This window comes from Pezoporus occidentalis, unplaced genomic scaffold, assembly GCF_034315485.1.
Source record: "Pezoporus occidentalis ecotype Australia unplaced genomic scaffold, CSIRO_AGI_Poc_V1 ctg142, whole genome shotgun sequence".
Lineage (NCBI taxonomy): Eukaryota > Metazoa > Chordata > Aves > Psittaciformes > Psittacidae > Pezoporus > Pezoporus occidentalis.
The window spans coordinates 1,069,344-1,088,609 of record NW_026913230.1 but is presented as its reverse complement, the minus strand read 5'-3'; the positions used below and the strand labels follow the sequence as shown (position 1 = coordinate 1,088,609).

Genomic DNA, 19,266 nt, shown 5'->3' with positions numbered 1-19,266 from the left:
CGTATATGTTAAAGGACTCTGAAAATAATCACTTTCTACTGAGCAGAGCTACAGTTATATTTGTGCTAGAAGCCAACACTGTGAACTTTGAATCAAAGATTTTCTTTCAGAGAAACTGATGTCCTTATTTAAGAAAACTGTGTAGAAAATTAAAGGGAAAGTAATTTTCAACAGGGGATAAAAAACTGTGAGGAATAAATCCAATTTGGTGACAATTGGTCGTTCAGTACCTGAATGAGATCAGAGCAGGTCTGTATTATATGGCTCTCTGAAAAGCTACTCAACCAGCACCAACCGCTCTGAATCAGGAATAGTTCCCTTCCCACCTCAGTGTAAGGAAGGTGTACAAACTGAATCCTCTCTTTAAACATGGGAATTTGTTTTTGTGTCATGCTGGCTGCAGAAGACATTTATAGTGTTGTAAGTGTGGTTTTGTTATAATACAAGGAGCAGAGCCCATAGCAATGGAAAGGCAAAGGGTCTCCCCATTGCAGGCTGGGTGCAGAAGACAAGAAATAGATTATACCAGTTTCCAATATTCAGTCTAGCTCTGGAAGCAACACAAATTGTGCATTCTTGGTTTTCAGGACTGGAATAGGTACGACTTTGTGGTGCTGTGCTGGTCAGTACACTCACACCAGCCCTCAAACACCTGGCTCAGTGGAATTACTAATGGAATAAAAAAGAGAAAGGCCTTGAAGTTTAATTTACATTTCTAACTTTCAGCAGTGATTCTTCAGGTGAGTCTGGGAAAACATATCTCAGTGCCAATGCCAGCAGGAGCCGCTGAGCCCTCTTGTTTCTTTCCCTCTTGGTGAAAGCTGCAGACAAGTGCTCAACAATTAGTGTTATTTTGTGCCCTAATTACACCGTATTATTCTTTATTATTATCTTTATGAAAAATAGACCTGCTGCAAGTCTAGATTCAGTATTCCTCCTACACTTCCCTTTAAGCTGCTTTCCCTGCAGGCTCAGTATCTCTTTCTCTTTCCCTCGCTCTTTTGCTATCTGCTCTGCTAGTAGCTTTGTTTTAGAGAAGATTTTTTTCCTCTCAGCCAATGAAACCCTCTGCTTTTCGTGTCCTGTACTGAAAAGAAGAAATCTTCAGCAAAAATAGGGAGCAGCTGAGTGTGAGAGGACAGGTGCAAACGCTCCTGACAAGGCTATTGAATAAAAGGGGGATGGGGGAAAGCAGAGCTTTGCTGCTTAACGAAGGATGCTCTTTGCAGAAGACTGCATGTGAACTACATTGCAATGAATGTGGGTGTGAAAGAGTATTAGAGTGGGAGAGACACAGGCAAAGAGAGTTCTGCATCAATATATATTGGAATCTATGGGGAGAAGAGGGAATTTGCTAATTCTGGAATGAGGAGCCTAACTGGGCCTTAAACCTTACAGAGTGCAAAGGTTTTAGCAGGAACAGAGATGCATTCGCTTGATTCATGTCCTCACCTATGGAGCTGCTCATGTATGGAAAGCTCTCACCTGCAGCAGGCCCATTGTGCAGCTGATCTCTCCATGTGCTGTAAACCCAACAAGAGCCAGAAGCTTCAGGCTTGCTGCCTATTTCCCACAGCACGTACAATGAACTTAGCCTGGAATGTCTGAGCCATTGCACAAATGTAAAATCTCTAATTCTGACCAGAGGAAACTTCCAGGTGGAAAAAACGTTAAAATGTCCAGGAAACCCAGACACTGCTGGTACTGTACAGGGCATGCCAGGTCTGAGCAAGTCTGGCCTCTTCACATGGCACAGCAGCTATACCTGCCTCTTTGGACCTGCAACAGGTTTGGTGAGCTACTGTGTTCATTGACTCTCTTCAAAGATTCTCAGCTCTCTGGATATTAATAATTGTAGATTCACAGTTGGATGCAATTGTTAGTTGTGTAAGGCATTAGTTTGTTCCACTCTAGATCCTGTTCTCACCTTTCAATATTTGGGAGGTGCTACCTGTCTGTCTGCACCCCTGAGACCCCCATGCTGCCCCAGCCACGCTTGTAAGAGCTATCCGTCTCTCAGATTCTGTAACTGTCAAACACAATTGAATTGCTCAGAGTAATTGCTCCTGCCCTTATCTTAACGTGTGCTTTGATCTTGAAAGGTTTGTGAATTCAGTCCATTATTTTCAATCTCTATTAACTGAGGCAATGACAGATAAACAGTTGCTACTTTCTTTTTTTTAATAGAAGTCTTCAGGGAAAGGGACCATCTTTTTCTGCATCTGGGGTGTAATGCTTTAGGCTTCCATTCCCACAGAGCTCCGATGAGCTACTGGGATAGAAAGGATAGACCAGTAATAACTTCTGCCAACAGGAGAAGTTGAGCCATAAACCAACAAGATATTCTTTTTTCATAAAGAGGGATTTGCTTCTACGGCCAGGCTGTCACTAGTAGCTGAGCTATTAAGCTAATCTGTAAAGCTAATTTAGGTACATCTGGATGAGCTGGTCTCCAATTGTTGCATCTGCAAGATACTGCAGAACTGCTGTTGTTTTTGTAGGAATGCAGCCAAGAGGTTGGGAAGCTTTTGCCATCTTATCAGCCAAAACTCAAGCGTAACAATAGGCCTGTGCCTTTGCAAAACATATGTTAGGAAAGTTAGCAGTATCACTTGTATATTTCTTCCTTGCAATTAGTTTCCTCAGTGTAACCATGAGAAAAAATAGGCTTTCCTAAAGGGACATCTGAGTACTTTTCAAATACTACCCCAGAGGGAAGCTGAGTAGCAAATATCATATTTTCCTTCTCAGACTTCACATGCCCATCAACCCTTAGAAAAGTATTTTATTTACCTCATTATCGATAATCTGGCTGTTAGCTTGGATTCCTAAATGAATCTGCAGAAAAATAATGTGTGTACTCCACTTCTTCAGTGTTTAGATTCATCCAAGCGTTCAAGAACTGTCAAACAAAATACACTGCATTCAAGGGAATATATTCATTGAAAGATTAAATTAGGTACTGCAGTAAAGCCCCCTATTGCAGTGGAGAAGCATTTCATGCTAACAAATAACTACAGCACTATTATAATGAGACCTAGAGGCATGTGATTTCAACTGGCTGCACATTTCTGCTCTGTGAGTGCCTGTATTTTTTTGTTCCCAGGCTGATGAAAGAACAAATACTGGTTGATATGGAACAGAGTTGTTCTCTTAAATGTTTTTGAAAGATTCTGCAGTGTTTCAAAGTTTATCTTCAGCATGGTTACCCTGGCATGTAACTTTGGATGCCTTTCCATCTACTTCTTTTGAAGCACTGAGAAGTTAAGGTGTCTCTGCTTCTCCAAAGTTGTGTACCCAAGGATGCTATCTCTGTTTCCTGGTATGCTCCCCAGTTTTCATTAAGCTTTCTAATGTCTTTGTCTTTTGCCAGCAGCCAGCAGCACCTCGATAACCTATGCCATCCCTTTAAGTCTGTTATGAGGTTTGGACACAATCCCTGCTTGTTCATCCTCTATAAGATGGTATAATTATTCTTTACCCTTTAAAATACTGTGTCTTTTAAAAAAATAAGACCTTCTTTCTTACCTGTGTTTGAGACCATGAACCATTTGGAAAGCCAAAAGGAAAAAAAAACAGTCAGAGTTATGGCCAGCTGCAGTTGTACTATCCAAGGTGTGACTCTAACGTAGCATTGTTCACACTTGCTTAGTATCGAAGGTTTAGTTCCTCCAGCTATGGCTTAGCCTGGCACAATGATCCTCTGTTAATATGCGGGGTCTTAAATGCTGCTGTAGAACAGGAGACAGCTTGTCAGAAACCCAGGATCCAGAACATGGTACATTCATCAATTCAACCACTGTAAACAAGCAAAACAAATATTCATGTGGAAGCAAAAGCTTTCTGACATGGGGTTGAGTACTTCTGCTATCCTAAATGCAGTACAAATGTCTCTGTGAAAGTATCAGAGATGCTTTATAGTACAAGACAGGTTATGAAGATGGTTCTTTACCCAGTTGGATACAGTCACTTACGTGTAAATGGAGAAGGCTGAATAACAATCACTAAATAATTTATGCAAAGAATCTCTCAACATTTTTCCTACAGCCTTTATTTGATGAATATCTGTACACACAGGGACTCCTTTGTGTCTGGCTGTTGTGATGCAGTGAGGATCCAATGATGACATTTTGGAGCTCTATTGCTATTGATTTCAGGTCATCCAGGTCACTTGGAAACTTCCCTTTAGTGAAGCTGAGACCAAAGGAATTCATTTCAAGATGTACCCTAAACACAGAAGGCATGCATAACTGTATATATCTGTGGCTGACAGTTAGGTGGTGACTAAGCTACTGCTCTGGGCTATAACCTACCTGTAAAAAATACTAGGTTTCCTTCTGGCAGAGCCAATGTAGCATCCAGAAATGCTTTATATGCATCTGTTTTGTGGATAAAACCATTGCCTTGTGACTGTACAGGTGAGAAGCTCTCAGCAGGCTGAGGCTGGATTTCATGTGCTGAATCCAAAATACACATGGGCAGGAGGTCTGAGTGCTTGCAGCAGCTGTATGTGCCTTAGGGCTTCCAGTGCTTCCATTCAACATTTCTAGTCTTCCTCAGGATATTGTCTGATGGCAGTCTTCAGTGTTTGAATTTGCTTCCGTCTTTATTTCATCTTGTGCAAACAGTTTGGGTGATTTTTGCTTCTTTAGGATTTTTAGGCACCTTTTATTTTAGCTTTTCTTTCCCTCTTTCTCCTAGTGTCCATTCTGGCTGCATCCCACAGAGCTATCTGGTAAGATCTCGGGTGGGCTAAATACATGATGGAAGCATAGACCTGGAAATAAATGTAGTTCTAACCTTATTTTTCTCTTGATGAGAATTGTTGAGTCTTCCTTTATGTCCCTAAGGATGCAATCTCTTTTTATCCAAGTGAAATTCTCCTCTCCAAGGATTTTCATGCTGCAACCTTTCCTCTTTTATCCGGGAAGAGACAGAAGATATTCCCACGCCTTCTGTGTCAACAGCTACCTGTATTATTTTAGGGACTCCTCTCTCTGGGATGAACAGGATTATGTTTGATAAATCAAGGCTTGGTTATCAAACAAAATCCTCATTTCTAACCACATGATGCTGAGACTGACAAGCTGTAACCAAAATGGCACACAAATAATGCCAGAGCAGCCGAGCTGCTGTAGTCTCTGATGGTGGAGAGTGAAAGGTCAGGCCACTGCAGAGGCTCAGCCACCAAAGCAATTTTAGGCTGTGCTCTGACATGCATTTGGAAAGGGTGACTGTGTTTAGCCTTTTGCTGCAGTGGACTCAGCATCTCTGATACAAGCCACCCCAACCTGCAGCTCAGTTCTCTGCAGCATTCCCAGCTCTTTTCTGCAACATCAGAACAAAACAAGACGAACCCGCTACAGTCTGTAGCCACCTAATTGAAAGTTTCTGAGCCTGGCGGTCTCTATTATCCTGAATTTCTGGTGGAAACAGTATATTCCAAGCTTCCCCCAATTATAGCTACCAGCAGCACAAGCAGCAGCTCTTGCACTCGGGCTTGGTCCTCCCACACACCAGTTCCTCGCTGTTTTGTTGCCTCAGGATGGAGTTGCCTGGCAACAGGACTGCATCTTGGGGAGACAAAAGCCATTATTTCTGTCACACAGATGTGCTAATGTGATTATTGACTGAGGATGGGCGGGAGACAAGATACACATGACAGGTCAGATTTCAGATACTTGAGAATTCCCAGGCAAGTGGTTTTTAAGAGAGAAAGGCAGAGAACCTGAAAGAAAGGAAATTAGGGGGTGGAGGGATCAGGCAGGTAGATGGTAGGTACAGCATGGGCTAAGGCAAATGTGCTCATAGATCTTACAGAAAACCAGTTTCATTCAAGAAACATAATAAAAGCCCACTTTGGTGTGTTGTAGCTGATGAACTTTTACCAAGTTCCTCCTAGATTCCTGCAGATGGTCTGGATGCAGGCAGCTGCACCCAGTACTCAGTCACGTCTCATGGAAGAACTGTCCTGGAATAGAACCTGACACTCTGGAAATGCTGGTGATCAGACAACCTTGCAGATGCTCAGCGAGTACCAGCATCCCTGCCTAATCATTGCTGACAAAGATGTTTTTCACCTGCTTTATTCCAATCTGAATCAAGACCAAATGGCGAAAAGAAACTTATTTTCTCCTGCCACCAGTCTTTCCGTGTTCACATGTATGTTTGTGCTGAATGGAGGGGCAGAGAAAGCCATAACCAAGCAGTGACCATTTACTATTTCACGTTTATTGAGGGGTTGCAGGATTATGCTGACAGATTTAGATTTCAAGGCAGCTTTCCTTTTATAAGTTACTTTTTTAAGCAGGAGCAACAAACAAAAAACCCAAACAAACATTGCACTCCCTCTAGGTACCTATTAAGGTGGCTTGTGTAATGCTTTCCTCTGGCTGTGCAAATCTGTGGGAAGAGCCTTGGCTTCTCCTTTCAGGAGATGCGGGATGCTGGATGCAGTTACTGGCTGCAACGTTGCAGCTCCGTTGTACTGAGCAAAGCTGCCTTGATATTACAAGAGAGTTTGATCACTCCCGGATGTCGAAATGCTGTTCATACCTGCTATGCTCATGTTTCTTTGTTACTGTGGATGGGGAGGTATAATGTGAAGGCACTTTTGTCTGTGCATGAGGCTTAGAATAAGCAATTTTTCATGGCTATTTCCATCCAACTTAGCTTATACGAGGGCAAGAATTTCCCAACCTATAAACCCCTGGCCTGGGGCTGTGGCTGGTGCATGAAATGTAGGATTTTATTTGAATTCCTATGGGGATCCGTTTTCTTTTTCTCAATTAAAGCTTTTCAACAAAAATCCATGAGGCAAAATGGATGAATGTTATCAGTGCAGAAATCCCATCACTGCAGTTGCACATTCACACTGAGTTGTACAGTTCACTGTCTAGCAAAGAGTCTGTTCCAGGCTGTGTACAACTGAGGTTCCCCCTCAGTTCATTGGTCACTGCCTAGATTTTCTTCCACCATTAGTACTTTTTTCAGCAAATACGTAATGGATGCTGCAGCCAAAGTACCCAAACAAATACCAGTAACAATGAGCACGACTGGGTAAACCTAAGAAATCTCATTGGTCATATCATGTTTGTACTATTTAGTGGGTTGGGGTCCTTGCAGTGACGCTGGCAATTTTGTTGGAGTTCCTTCTGCTTGTTATTTGCCTAGTGTTAGGCGTGCTGCTCAGTGTAATGCAGCATGACAGGCACCAAAGAAAAAGCCCTCTCAGGGAAAAGCATGGCCCAGTACTATCTCCCCAGCAAAATGGAATTCTAATGACTAGAGCATGAAATGCACCTTTCTGTTCTCAAGATGTGAATTAACAGGAGCGAGGTCAAGTCAGCAGTAACAAATGACCGCTGGTCCCTACCTGAAACTTAATTCATGCCTAGAGCAAAATCCTAACCGAGTGTGTAAAGTGTGTATGTGTATTAAGGGCAATTATTTCTTTTCCACAGAGAAACTGTATCAAATGTGTAAGAAACAGAGATAAGTGAAAAAGTCTTTTGGAGGGCTGGGGGGAAGAAAAGGAGATTCCAGTATTTGTCTCCATTCCAGAACAGAATGAAAACTAGACCTTTAAAAGAGCTTGTGGAAAAACAAAATAAGAGGAGCACAACATAGCAGATTGCTGGGGTATTCTTTTTGGCTTGTGTTTTGTTTTGGCTTCCCTTTCAAGTTGGTGTGACTTGAAAAGATGAAAATCTTTCACTTTGTTAAAAAAAAAAAAAAGAAAAAGCCAAAATACTTTGCCTTGTCTTGAACTGAGATATTTTCCCTGAATTTTCAGGTGGGCCATCAGACCAGCTCAGATGAGAAGAGTGACCATATAGTTCATCCAGCCTGAGAGGTAAGTTCAAAAAGACCTCCAGAGCTCTGCATATATGTGTATGTGAGATAGATACAGATATTTGAATGCAGCAGTTGAATGGAAATGAAGTATCTTTAAGTGTTACAGACTGTAAAGTACCCTGTCTCCAAATCTTAGAGAAATATAAACAAGGATCCCTGTTGTAACTAAACTGCTATCCAGAAGAGGGATTTGGTTTTAATTTTTGCTTTTCCCATGTAGCTGTAACTATGGCTTGAATGTCAGGATCTGAAATAACCTTTAGATCAGTTACTGGGGTTTGCAGTATTATTGTATGTCTATGGGACTTGATAGGTGAAATGGAAAACAGTAGAAGAGGTCAATTAAAAATAAAAAGATGGATTTTGGATAAGTTAGGAATTGAAAGTTGGAGCCCTAAGAGTGGAGTAGAAAACATACTTGCCCTTAATGAAATATTTAAAGGGAAAGATTGAACTCAAGACATGCTGCTATCCAGCAGTGAAAGAAACTGAGAATCCCTGCTGAAGGGCTGCATCTGTTATGAAAATCATCTTCCAGCCATGGCTTCAGTTTCTTTTGCAAGAAATCAATTCCTTGGTGAAGCTACTTCTCACTTACAGTGTAAGATACAATAATAGACTAGGAGAAAAATGCATTTTTGGCACCTTTTGGCTTAACCTACTTGAAAATGAACTTCTCCAGCTTCCAAAATGAGCAAACTTCTCTGCAAGAAGGGTTGCAAGGGGAAGTCAATCTGTTTGTAGAGCAGTGAAGAAGTGTGATAAATTCAGATCTTAAATTCTTCAGCTTTTACACGGATGCCACTCAGGCAGACTTCTCATTCTCTTTAATAACCATCGTGCTTCGATAGAAATCAAGTACAGGCCTCAGGATTTGTCCACACAGCCTAACAAATCCCAGCAAATATTGATTAAAACTGAAATGAAGCTAACAGGAACAGTCAAAGCTGACTGCCTAATGCAAGTGATTTATTACACAACGCTATGTTTTTCCTCTGGCTGATGTGCAAGTAGGCTCTGAATACTAGTCCTGAATTAGAGGAATTATCCTGTTCAGCCACTCAACAAATTCTGGCTGATGCAAATGCTCCTTACTGAAAGAACTGAGTCACAATTTCACGAAGAAACCTTTTTCCAGCTGTAACTGCCTTAAAAAAGGAGCGTTTGAACATCATTTCTATGAGCGCCATCTGGTGATTTCCCAGCAAGGGCTCACGTTCCCAAGCCAAATGACAAAGCCAGCTAGCAGTTCAGCTACAACTTACGCCTGTACGTGCTCTCCGAGAAGTTGGTGCAAGTATAAAATACAGGGTGATAATTTCAGCTTTATAAGTATCTGCTTGCTGCAGAGAAATGCAAACGGAATTCGATTCTGTATGTCATTAGTGCTCTCTCTGCCTTGCTTTATCTCAAGATCTCAGTGCCTTCTCCTAAATCTAACACGTAAATATCACCACATCCTTTTCTGAAGGGCTGTTAACATTCTTGGCAATATAAGCTAGAAAAACCAAGGTGAAGAGGAATAATCCATTCTAGTCCATACAGTAAAGCAGAGCCCAGCTCCCAGTTTTCCGGATCTGTGCTCCTCTCACTAAAGCATATTTGCTTTAGTAATCCAATCTCTCCCAATGTTAATTTTGCACTAGTTTCTGTTTTGTTAATAAAATCAAATGTCAGCCTTGTCGTGAGGAGAATGTACTGATAGATATCTTGCTGTAAAGCAGCCAGCTGTGGCGTAGCTTTTACTTCATAGGAGTACCAGGCAGCTGTATCAGCCTCCCTCTGCTCTACTCTGTGCAGATAGTTCCCCCACTTCCCAGAGAAGTTTACAGGGAAGTAAACAGAAGTTTACAGCTTCTGTGGGAGTGAAGGTAAGGAAGAGAGGCAGAAACAGCAGTGACAGGATGGAGGAGGCTGCTCTACATCCCCTGCAAGCTCACATAAATCAGGAAGGTTGTGCAAAAGGCAAGAATGAACATGCAATGAGGCGTTATTGCCATACAGCACCTTAGATGTGAAGGGTTCAGCATACCCTATGGATATCAATAACAATGATGCATTTGTCCAAAGTCAAGCAAAGATATCCCAGTCAATGGTGACCTCATTGCCTCTTGAAATAAAAATCTTCCTTACTTGGACCAACATAACATCCTACAGAGAAAGAGATGGAAGATGGTGTATTCATACTAATGTAGGTTTCCCTTTCAGTTATCTGCTGGAGCAAGGGTAATTGCCCTATCAGCAGGTTTCAAGGAGTGGGGATGTCTTGTGGACATCGTGTGCTCCAGGATGCCCCATACCATCTCAACTTAATCATAGAAAAGCAAATTAGAGGAAGGCAATTTTCAGCAAGCCCATCAGCATGGAGATATACCGTCTAGACGCCTACCTAGGATCGGTACAAAATTCAGGATAAGAAATTCAAGGAGAACTCTGCTTATAATAGAAATGTGGAGTAGCAGAAGTTCTGCGTGGATTTCAAGTGTAATTCAGCACATTTTGCCCTGCTGTGGCAGACACTTTTTTTTTCAAGTGTGTAACTTACATCCTCCCTGTTCTTTTGCCATAAGCTTCACTCCTACAAATTTTCTTCTCTTTTATTCCACTATTCAGCAAAGCAGAGACATAAAGCATTGCCAGGGATGGTTTTGCAATCCCAAGGCCAATGCTATAAGATCAGCTGTTTCAGGCAGTCCTAGCATCATATGTGTTTATTTTTTTAAATGAGCATAATGTGCCTGTCTGGAATGATGAAGCTTAGGTTGTTCTATGCTTTGTGTAGAAGGCTTTGACAACAATAAATCATTGTATCATTGTATGGGTGATGGTGGAGCTCCAGTAACCTTTAACAGCATGCTATCGACTGTCAAAATAACTTCATTGCAGCCAGCTTTCTATACTGTAAGAAGCAGAGCTAGCAAATAGCAAGACAACTAGCTTATCTCATGATCCTTGTAAATCACAAAAAGAAATGCCATTGTCTCTCTCCCTTAAAATCTTCCACTGTAAGTGAAGTTAATTTTTCTTACCTATCATGCAATTTTCAGGTTTGCAGTGTGTTCCAAGAATGGTTTGGGTCTCTTTAATTTAATTAGAAATTTTAAAATTTATAATTTTATTTCTATAATTATTCTATTTATTTCTATAATAATTATTTCTAATTTTCTAATTAATTAGAAATTTTTTAATTTCTAATTAATTAGAAAATTTAAATTTAATTAGAAATTTTAATTTAGAAATGTTAAATTTTAAAATCAGTGCTTTTAAAAAAGCCTGCTGAATTCCTTTTGGGTGCAGCATGTTCAAAACCAATGGAAAAGATTCATGTTAGCTCTTTCTTAAAAATCTTAATTACATACATATCATGCTTCCAGTTTAGATATTTGGAAATAAGTTCTCAAGGTGTTTGATTTTGTCTAATAGGAGCATGCAAGTCCTATCCAGAGGCTGGACTGCAAGCCATGGTATGCAGTAGTAATAGAAAGACTAATACAGAATCAGAAATTGAGTTCATCTTTAGTGTTTCTGCTTTCTTTGATTTATTTAACCCTACTTAAACAAAATGCAGTGAAGCTGGGAAACATTCCTAGATAAGAAACTCCTTTTCAGCAGGACAATTCATCTTGGGCATTTTCAACACATTTTGGAAAACGTAGCAATTTGCACACTCCCAAAGAAGAGGAAGTAGAAAAGTTTAATGTTAACACTATTAAAATGAAGATATTCAGTATGCAGTTAATGTTTCTCTTCTAAACACATCTGTGAACTTAGGTTGTGGATCCCAGGTGTGCATGTACATGCAGCCATGTGCACTTAAGCTCTGAGAAACTCTGACAAACACTGTCTAGTCTGGGGACATTTGCAATGTTGCATTTCCATGATGCTCATCATCACAAAAAGGACATTATTGCTCTCAGTTCAGAAGGACTTGCTCTTATGCATTAGTGTTAACAGCCATCTCTCTGGTTGCTTTTGTCTCTGTGCCACAAACAAGCTTTGCCACTCTGAGCCTTCTGCTGCTGCAGGTGAACTCTTGCTCATGTGTCGGTAGTTCTGCCATCACCATGCTCCTAATCAGCAGTGATGTCATTGCATTTTGTTCCACATGAAAATAAATCTGAATGGCAAAGACCTGCCATCCTTTGCACAATGGCATTCCTAGACTTCTCTGGGAGATCAGGATGATCCACTACAGCACAATTTGCACGTTAAGTGGGGACATGCCTCCCAAACCTTCTTTTTGGATTAAAAACATTGCAGAACTATAAAAAGTGACAATACAAATCTTGAACATGTCCCTGATGCAGCATCACTCCAAGGCAATAGTATTCCTTCAGCTATTATTCCAGCTGATCGACCTGAGTGCTGTTTGGGAAGGGATCTTTCTGGTGAGTGCAATTCCATGTAAGCTCAAGGCACGCAATAAGTGTTTAAAAAGAGAAAGCCTTCCTCAGTTCAATTGCATTCTGTTGATTACGGTTGTTTTTAGCTGGTAGACTCCAAACATTAATTCAAGTGAATAGTCCTTCCCAAAAGGGTGTAGGAAGGCCATGAATAAATGCCCAGTTGCTGCTTGCAATGCTAAGTGGTATTTCCCAAGGAAACCATTCAGTAGCAGCTCAGGGTCTCAGTTAATTGCCCCTGTCCTCTGTAATAAGACAACTCTCCTAATTTGGAGAGAAGCTCTCAGGCCCACAGGAGTGTCCATTCACATTGGTTGTAATTGGGTGGAAGAGGGAGGCCAGCCTAACAGTTCAGCTGTGCCATGTGAAGACCCCATCCAATTTCACATAATAGCAGACTCTAGAATCTGAACAACCAAATGCCTGAAAAGCTCATTCACATTTTAAATGAACCTGCTGATGCCTTTGGGCAGTCTTGGTGGTTAATAGCTCTATTGGTAAAACATGCCATTCTTTCCTCCCCTGTGAAACAAACAAATACATCTACTACATCAAAGTATCTTTTCTCTCTGTAGATGCTTTATCTCTAGTATGAGGTCTGCATTCTAAAGGCATTCCTGGTGCTTTTAAGCACTTTTAAAGTCTCTATATAGACAGTGACACTGGTTTGGGTTTTTTTTTTTCTTTCCTCATTAAAACACTAAAGTAAAACAGCATCACAGAAAAAAAGCCCTTTACAACATCATGGACTCCTTGTCATGATCTCCACAGAGGACAAATATACACTGATATCCTTTCACAGAGGAAATACAGTTCAATGTCACACCACTTTCCTTAACACCTTAGTAATCCCTAGAGCTAATTAAAGAGGTAAATTCCACCAGTAATGAAAGATGAACTGACTGTTTAGCAGGTTTTCCTCTATGCAACTTGTTTTCAAAACAGGGTCATTCTGAAGGGGATTTGACTACAAACACCATCAGCTACATTAGCTGAGATGAGCAAGCAGAGCTTTACGTGGTTAAACCCTCTCTCAGAGATGCTTTAGTCGATCTACAGTGATTGACCAGACAGTTGGCTCAAGATATTTTTATTTGCTGTTAATCCTCGTGCTGCAGTTACCTTTGTAGATTGTACTCATTCATCTTCCAATGGCCAAATTTTCACCCTGTAGCTTCTCTCCACAGCCTGTATCTTGTTTCCAACTTGCTGCCATTCCCTTCAAGGGCATCTGTGTTACAGACAAGTCTTAGAGCAAATAAGTATTAAACTACCTGGTTGTGACCAGGAGGGATTGGAGAACTGCTGAGTGAAGATAATGGAAAACTTCACATTTTGCTATTAGTCCAACTCTCCCAGCAAGCTGGAGAGAAATACTTTTGTGAATGAATGATTATAGATACAGATACGGCTATAACTAGTGGGAAGATGGTAGCTGTATGTATTGCTAAATCACCACTGCCGCCAGCTCGTTCAGGAAAGATGTAGGCTTAGGCAGCATAACACAGATCACCTATAGGCAGACTTAATGGTATCAGATGATGGAGAGGGAATTAAAGGAAATTGTAATTTTTCCCCTGGGGGTGACAAGAGCAACAGAGTAGATCAGAACTGAACAGAGCAAGTTGCACAGCTCTTCATACACTTAGATGCTAAAAAGTAGGAAAAGGGGATTAGCCAGTTTACACGGTTCTTTTGAAGGATATCCCTAGGGCTGGCCCCATCCATTGAGCCAGCTTTCTGGAATCCTTCTGCTATAAATGTCTCCTTCCAAGTGTCTGAGGGTGAAGGAAGCATTCTGAAAGATGTCGCTCTGAATTTCTTGTGCTGCAGTCAAGTGATTTTTCTAGCATTTAGCACTATGAAAGGCAAATGTCAGCACAGTGTTTTATCCAACAGTCACTGCAGAAGACTGAGATGACATCCTTTTAAGTGTGTCCAAAGACCACATACAAGCAAGTGTTCTGCCTTATGGTAGAGACACCATTGCTGTGTGTTGCTGAAATGAGAAGCTTTGGTCAGGCTGCATGACAGGAAACCGAGTGGGAAAAATGCTGGCTCTAGTTTCACTAGAGCCTCCCACAGCAGATGGGTCGAACATTTTAATAAGTCTTCTAAGCAGATGAGCTAAATGTTTTAGACCACATAAGTGCTGATTAGAAAGGCCTTGTGCGTGTCCCTATGCAAAGATGTCAACTTTGCCAAAGGAAGAAATACAAGGTTGCTGTAGTAACAGAATTGAAATGGCAAGAGAAAAATCAGTGGAGGTTAAGGAAAGACTTTGAAAGAAGAAAGCTCAAGCCCACCTTTTGGTTTCTAATTTTCTATGTAGATGGGTTGAAACAAAATGGGAGCTCAGATGCAGATTCAAGAGGCTTAAATTTATTATATGGTGAATGATAGGTTGCTAAAAGGCAAGAACCGATAGAAGCTAAATGTGTGACCTATAAGGAGAGGGGTTTATCAGGGACCTGACTCCAGACAGTCTTGCAACATATTTCCCCTGAAAATATATTATTTATTAGAGATGCCATTTTGGGAACATCACAGGTAGCCCAGAATGTGCTATCCTTAAAAACCAGCTTTAGCAAGGGAAGGATAAAACAGTCTGTTTACTGGAAAGATTTACCAGGGCAGCAACACCCTGGAATATTTATTAGGAATAGAGAGAGCATCTAAAATGAGTATTAATTTGTAAGATGAAGCTTAAATGATTTGCAAAAGCACTGTGTGGCAGTTACCTGTAGCTGGTACTGTGCAATTTAGGAGTCCCTTCTTTGTCCCTCTGCATCACCTGCAGCACGCTCTCCCCAAGCTTCTAGCACTCCACTAGCAGGGGCTGACCCTTGCAGCACCACAGCTTCATTCTTTTTCCAATTACTACTGATCTGCAGAACATCTAGCATACCCACCCATAGTTATGAGGATGGTATGGCACTGGGATCCAGGCAGGAGTATTTGTGTGGGTGGATAATGACAGGACAGAGAACAACCTGTTACTCGCTCATAAATGAGCCTATGATGGGGGAAAACAAATTCCTTGTGATGGAATATCAAAATAGAACACTGGGAAAAAAAGGAAGTAAACAATTTTTCTTTGCTGCTGTTATCTTTTTCCCCCATGAGATAGAAACAAACGAGGGATCAAAACCCCTGTAGAGTTATCAGTTAAAGCCTGAAGAAACATCAGAATGGAATTAGAGTTCCTAGGGCTAAACTCAGCATTCAACTCAGGACTGTAAACTATCAACTGCATTGATTCCTGGGATCTGAGTTCTCAGTGAAGCAAGAAACTCTCCACTGAGAGGCTAGAGCAACATGTCCATTGGCAAGCAATGGGGATCTGAGGCAAAAATAAAGAGTATTTAACTGGATCACTGCACTTGAGCCTCAGCTGCAGGGAGATGTCTTGTAACTTCTCCTCCTTTAAGTGCCAGCCTCTTCCCTTTTCCCTGAGGTCTGCAGAGTTGGTGTCTCTTTTCAGAAGGGGAAAGCTTTTATTCCTCAATTCTCCCTTGCTCTCTCAACTCATTTCTTGATCAGGAAATGGAAATGAGAGGAGACATTAATCTCAGCTGTGGAAATGTTCCTGGGATGTAGCATCACATGCATTTGTCAGTCCTGCTTTCAACAGCTAAAGCAGAGAGGCTTGCATCACTTTTGCTGTGGTAATCACTCCATGTGCTTTAGTCAAACTTCCCTTACTTCTTTTGCTCAGCTGGGTTTGTCCTTCCCGTGGTCAAACAACCTGCAACAGCTGCTCTGTATTCCATCTGCATGGACAGAAAATGAAGGCTAAGCCAGCCCACTTTGACAGTGCAAACTCCTGAATTAACACATCTGCAATGTCTATACCTAGACAAATAAATCCAAATTAATTCAATCTTACAGGGGAAGGCTTGTTTATTCATTACACAGAGTAAAAGTGTGAGTCAACTTGTAGATGCCTGAGTTGGTATCAGCCTTCTGACACTGCTGATGCTGATTTCACTGCAATGTGAAACTGGCAGCCCACGTTCAGAGCAAGCTAAGAAATCTCACTCTTCCATCTTCCAGACAAACAAAAAAGAATGGAAGAGTCAATTTTAAGGTGTCTCTTTCTTTTCTGGGGGGTGATGAGTCATCAAGGAGCCTTCTTCAGACTTCACCTGCTCCATCCACCTCTGGTGGAGTTTCTTTTCAGATTTCTGAAGACAGCTAACTCTTCCTGTGCTTCAAGCTCAGGTTGGTGTGCTAACCCCCTCCTCTCCGCATGTACTAGCCTTGTGGTCTGTCTTGTCCTCAACGTATTCCTACTCAGGGGATGAGTAATGCCAAGAGGAAAATATCCTCAAACCTTGCTACCAGTGTATTAGGTGTCTGTTATCCAGATTTTAACCTGATCATTTGGAGCCATCTTTCACAGAAGAGTGTTGTAAAATTATCCTACGACTGGTGAAACAGGAAAGAAATATAGTCTTTATTTTGTCAGGAAAGAGTTATGAACTTCTGAGTCCTGCTGTCAGATTCGGAGGCACAAACTAAAAGGAGTGGCATTTCTGTTAATTCCCTTAAGAGCCGTCTGCATTTATTTCCTCCTTTGTTGCTAATTAATCTGTTTGTACCGTTTATACATTTGAACTGTCACAAGTCTGAATTTGATCCCAATTACTTCCCAATAAATCAGGGGTAACCCTGGGGAAATCAGAGACATTCTGGGGGAGTTCTGAAGCAAGCCTAACTTCCAAAGCCTTTCTCCCCAGTGGAATTTCTCTCCCTCAGAGGGATCCAGAGAGTGCATGCAATCAGCTTAAAATCTAAGTATTTGACTCTGCGATGTCTATATCCAGTCTGTTTTCCTTTTATAGCTTGTCAGTTCTACTAGTTCACTCTTGCACAGAATTTTGCTCAGTAGTAAACAGATCTGCTTGAAGATGGAAATTGCTCTGCAGCCTTTGGCCTCATTATATTTGTAAACAGAGACAGACAACTCAAGAGGTAAATGTATATATATATACATAGGCATAGACATACGCAAACCATTTCTGCAACTTTGCTTACACCTTGAGTTGAACATCTGTAATATTAGCTGCTGCTGAGATATTGAGATTCAGTGGCATTGAGTCCTTAAGCAAGCAACTCTGAATTGTACAGAAATCACTGGAGACAAGAATAGTGTGTGCAGGTGCTGGTGCAATTTTCTTCCACATGACTTTGACAGTGCTGAAGGACTCCTGGTATTCCAGCTCTGGTTTCCAAGCAGACACAGTGTCATCTAGAGGAGAAAGTATAGCTATGCACCCGGAGATGCAATGGGAATATATTTCTATGGGAATAAATGTCCTGAATGAAACCAGTGTCCATACTGATGCAAACTGCAGGTTTTCCTTCCTCATTATCTTTCTGGGTTGTGTGTGTCTGTGTGCATGGGCCATGACATGAAGATCTCTCGGGAAACGCCTTTGTGATAAACCATAAAGAATATCTTGCTGATCTGGGTTGTTTCTGTCTTTCTATTATCTCCTCCTTATTTCCCTTCTCAGGAGCATGGCAGGCTAACAATAAGTTTTGTTACTTCAGTGCCCAATTTGAAATGCTGTAGAAATAGCTTGGAGAGTGAATTATTCCTTTGTAATTGGAGATGAGAGCCAGCAGGAGCCAGAAGGAAGATGACTGGCTTCCATTCAGGCTCCCCTTCTAAAAGCCCTATTTCTTTGCTTCCACTCTACAGGAAGAAGGCAAGCTGTTATTTCTGGTTTTGTATTCTAGAGTACAATAGGACTTGGAAGAAATGTGTTGGGTTTATATTAGCCTCCTGTATTGAAAATCTTGGCAGAGTTAACTCAGTCCTGTATCCTTGCAAGATGCAATAGATAAATGAAGCATTGAGCAGCTCACTGCATGGGAGTTTTTCCAGTGCTGCTGTAGAATGGAAGTGCTGTCCTGCATGGGCGTTTCAGGTAGTGCAGAGCATCTTGCTGGCTTTGGACAGTTTCCCTTTGCATGCCCTTGCTGTGCAGCCTCTTCTGCTTTTGGGGAGCTGGTATCATTCGTTACCAAAGTTGGATACACTTTTTTTACAAGGCACCCAGACAACTCTCCAGTATTTATACTTCTTGATGGCAGACATTAGGAGAACATTAAACATAGTGGTCCTGGGGTTAGCTGCTTGGTTGCGTATTAGGATTTCATGCTTTGTAGGAGGGGGAAATGAGGAGGAACAAAAACAGAGCTTTCAAATACGCTTTTCAGTTAAAGGAGTCTAAAAGCAGTTCCAAAAAGGCTGTCAGGTAGGAGAGGCATCGACACAAGCCTGGCAGGAAAGGTGATCTCAGTCCATTCTGTCCAGGTCCTGGAAGATGAGCCTGAGCAGGAATACCTTTGCATGAGTGATTTCTTCCACAACTGCAGCTGTCAAACTCATTTTGAGAGCATTTCTCTTTCTTCAGATGCAAACAGCTGCCTCCAGGTTTTGGAAACAGCATGTTATTTAGGTATTCCCTGATAGGGAAAGGGATTTTAAAGAGCCTTTGTTTAAAAGCATTTGTTTTAACCTAACCCAACAATTACAGTCAAAGCTGTTCTAGGACATGCTAGAGTAACAGGAGACATGCAAAGGTCAAAGAACACCACTTGATTTAAGAACAACGATGAAGGTTGTGGCATTACTGGTATAAACAAAATCAAACAATAATCAAGGATATCCCTGATGAAAACTTTCAGTTTAAAATAGGTTCCATGGATTCTGGGTTACAGTTTCAGGATCAGCATCAGGAGACATGAAAGGTCTTGAATCTGCATGAGCAGAGGAGAAACAGCAACTCTGATCTTCCTGCTTCCCATTAGTAGAGAGCAAGTCTCAGCTATTTGTGCCACTAGATCTCATATTTGCCAGGTACTGATTTTGGAGGGCACTGAATTCATGGCCTTATGTAGTATAAATGAGATAGGAGGTCATATGAGGAACTCCACAGTAAGACTAAATTCTTACAAGACCAGCAAGCAAATTTATTTTTTTAATTATTAT

The 19,266-nt window shown here is 41.3% G+C and overlaps 2 long non-coding RNA genes across 3 annotated transcripts; both read left to right on the top strand.

Moving 5' to 3' along the window:
* Positions 1 to 1,084: 1,084 nt before the first annotated feature.
* Positions 1,085 to 6,446, top strand: LOC134159230 (uncharacterized). 2 transcript variants are annotated; one of them, XR_009963080.1, is made up of 4 exons: positions 1,085 to 1,407; positions 1,648 to 1,793; positions 1,915 to 2,102; positions 4,702 to 6,446. It is a non-coding gene; the product is annotated as an uncharacterized LOC134159230 (long non-coding RNA). The 2 variants fall into 2 exon arrangements; XR_009963079.1 differs by lacking the exon at positions 4,702 to 6,446 and having other exon boundaries at positions 1,096 to 1,407; positions 1,915 to 3,412.
* Positions 6,447 to 7,794: 1,348 nt separating this feature from the next.
* Positions 7,795 to 9,538, top strand: LOC134159180 (uncharacterized). Its single transcript, XR_009963063.1, has 2 exons — positions 7,795 to 7,855; positions 8,334 to 9,538. It is a non-coding gene; the product is annotated as an uncharacterized LOC134159180 (long non-coding RNA).
* The last annotated feature ends 9,728 nt before the right edge of the window (positions 9,539 to 19,266 follow it).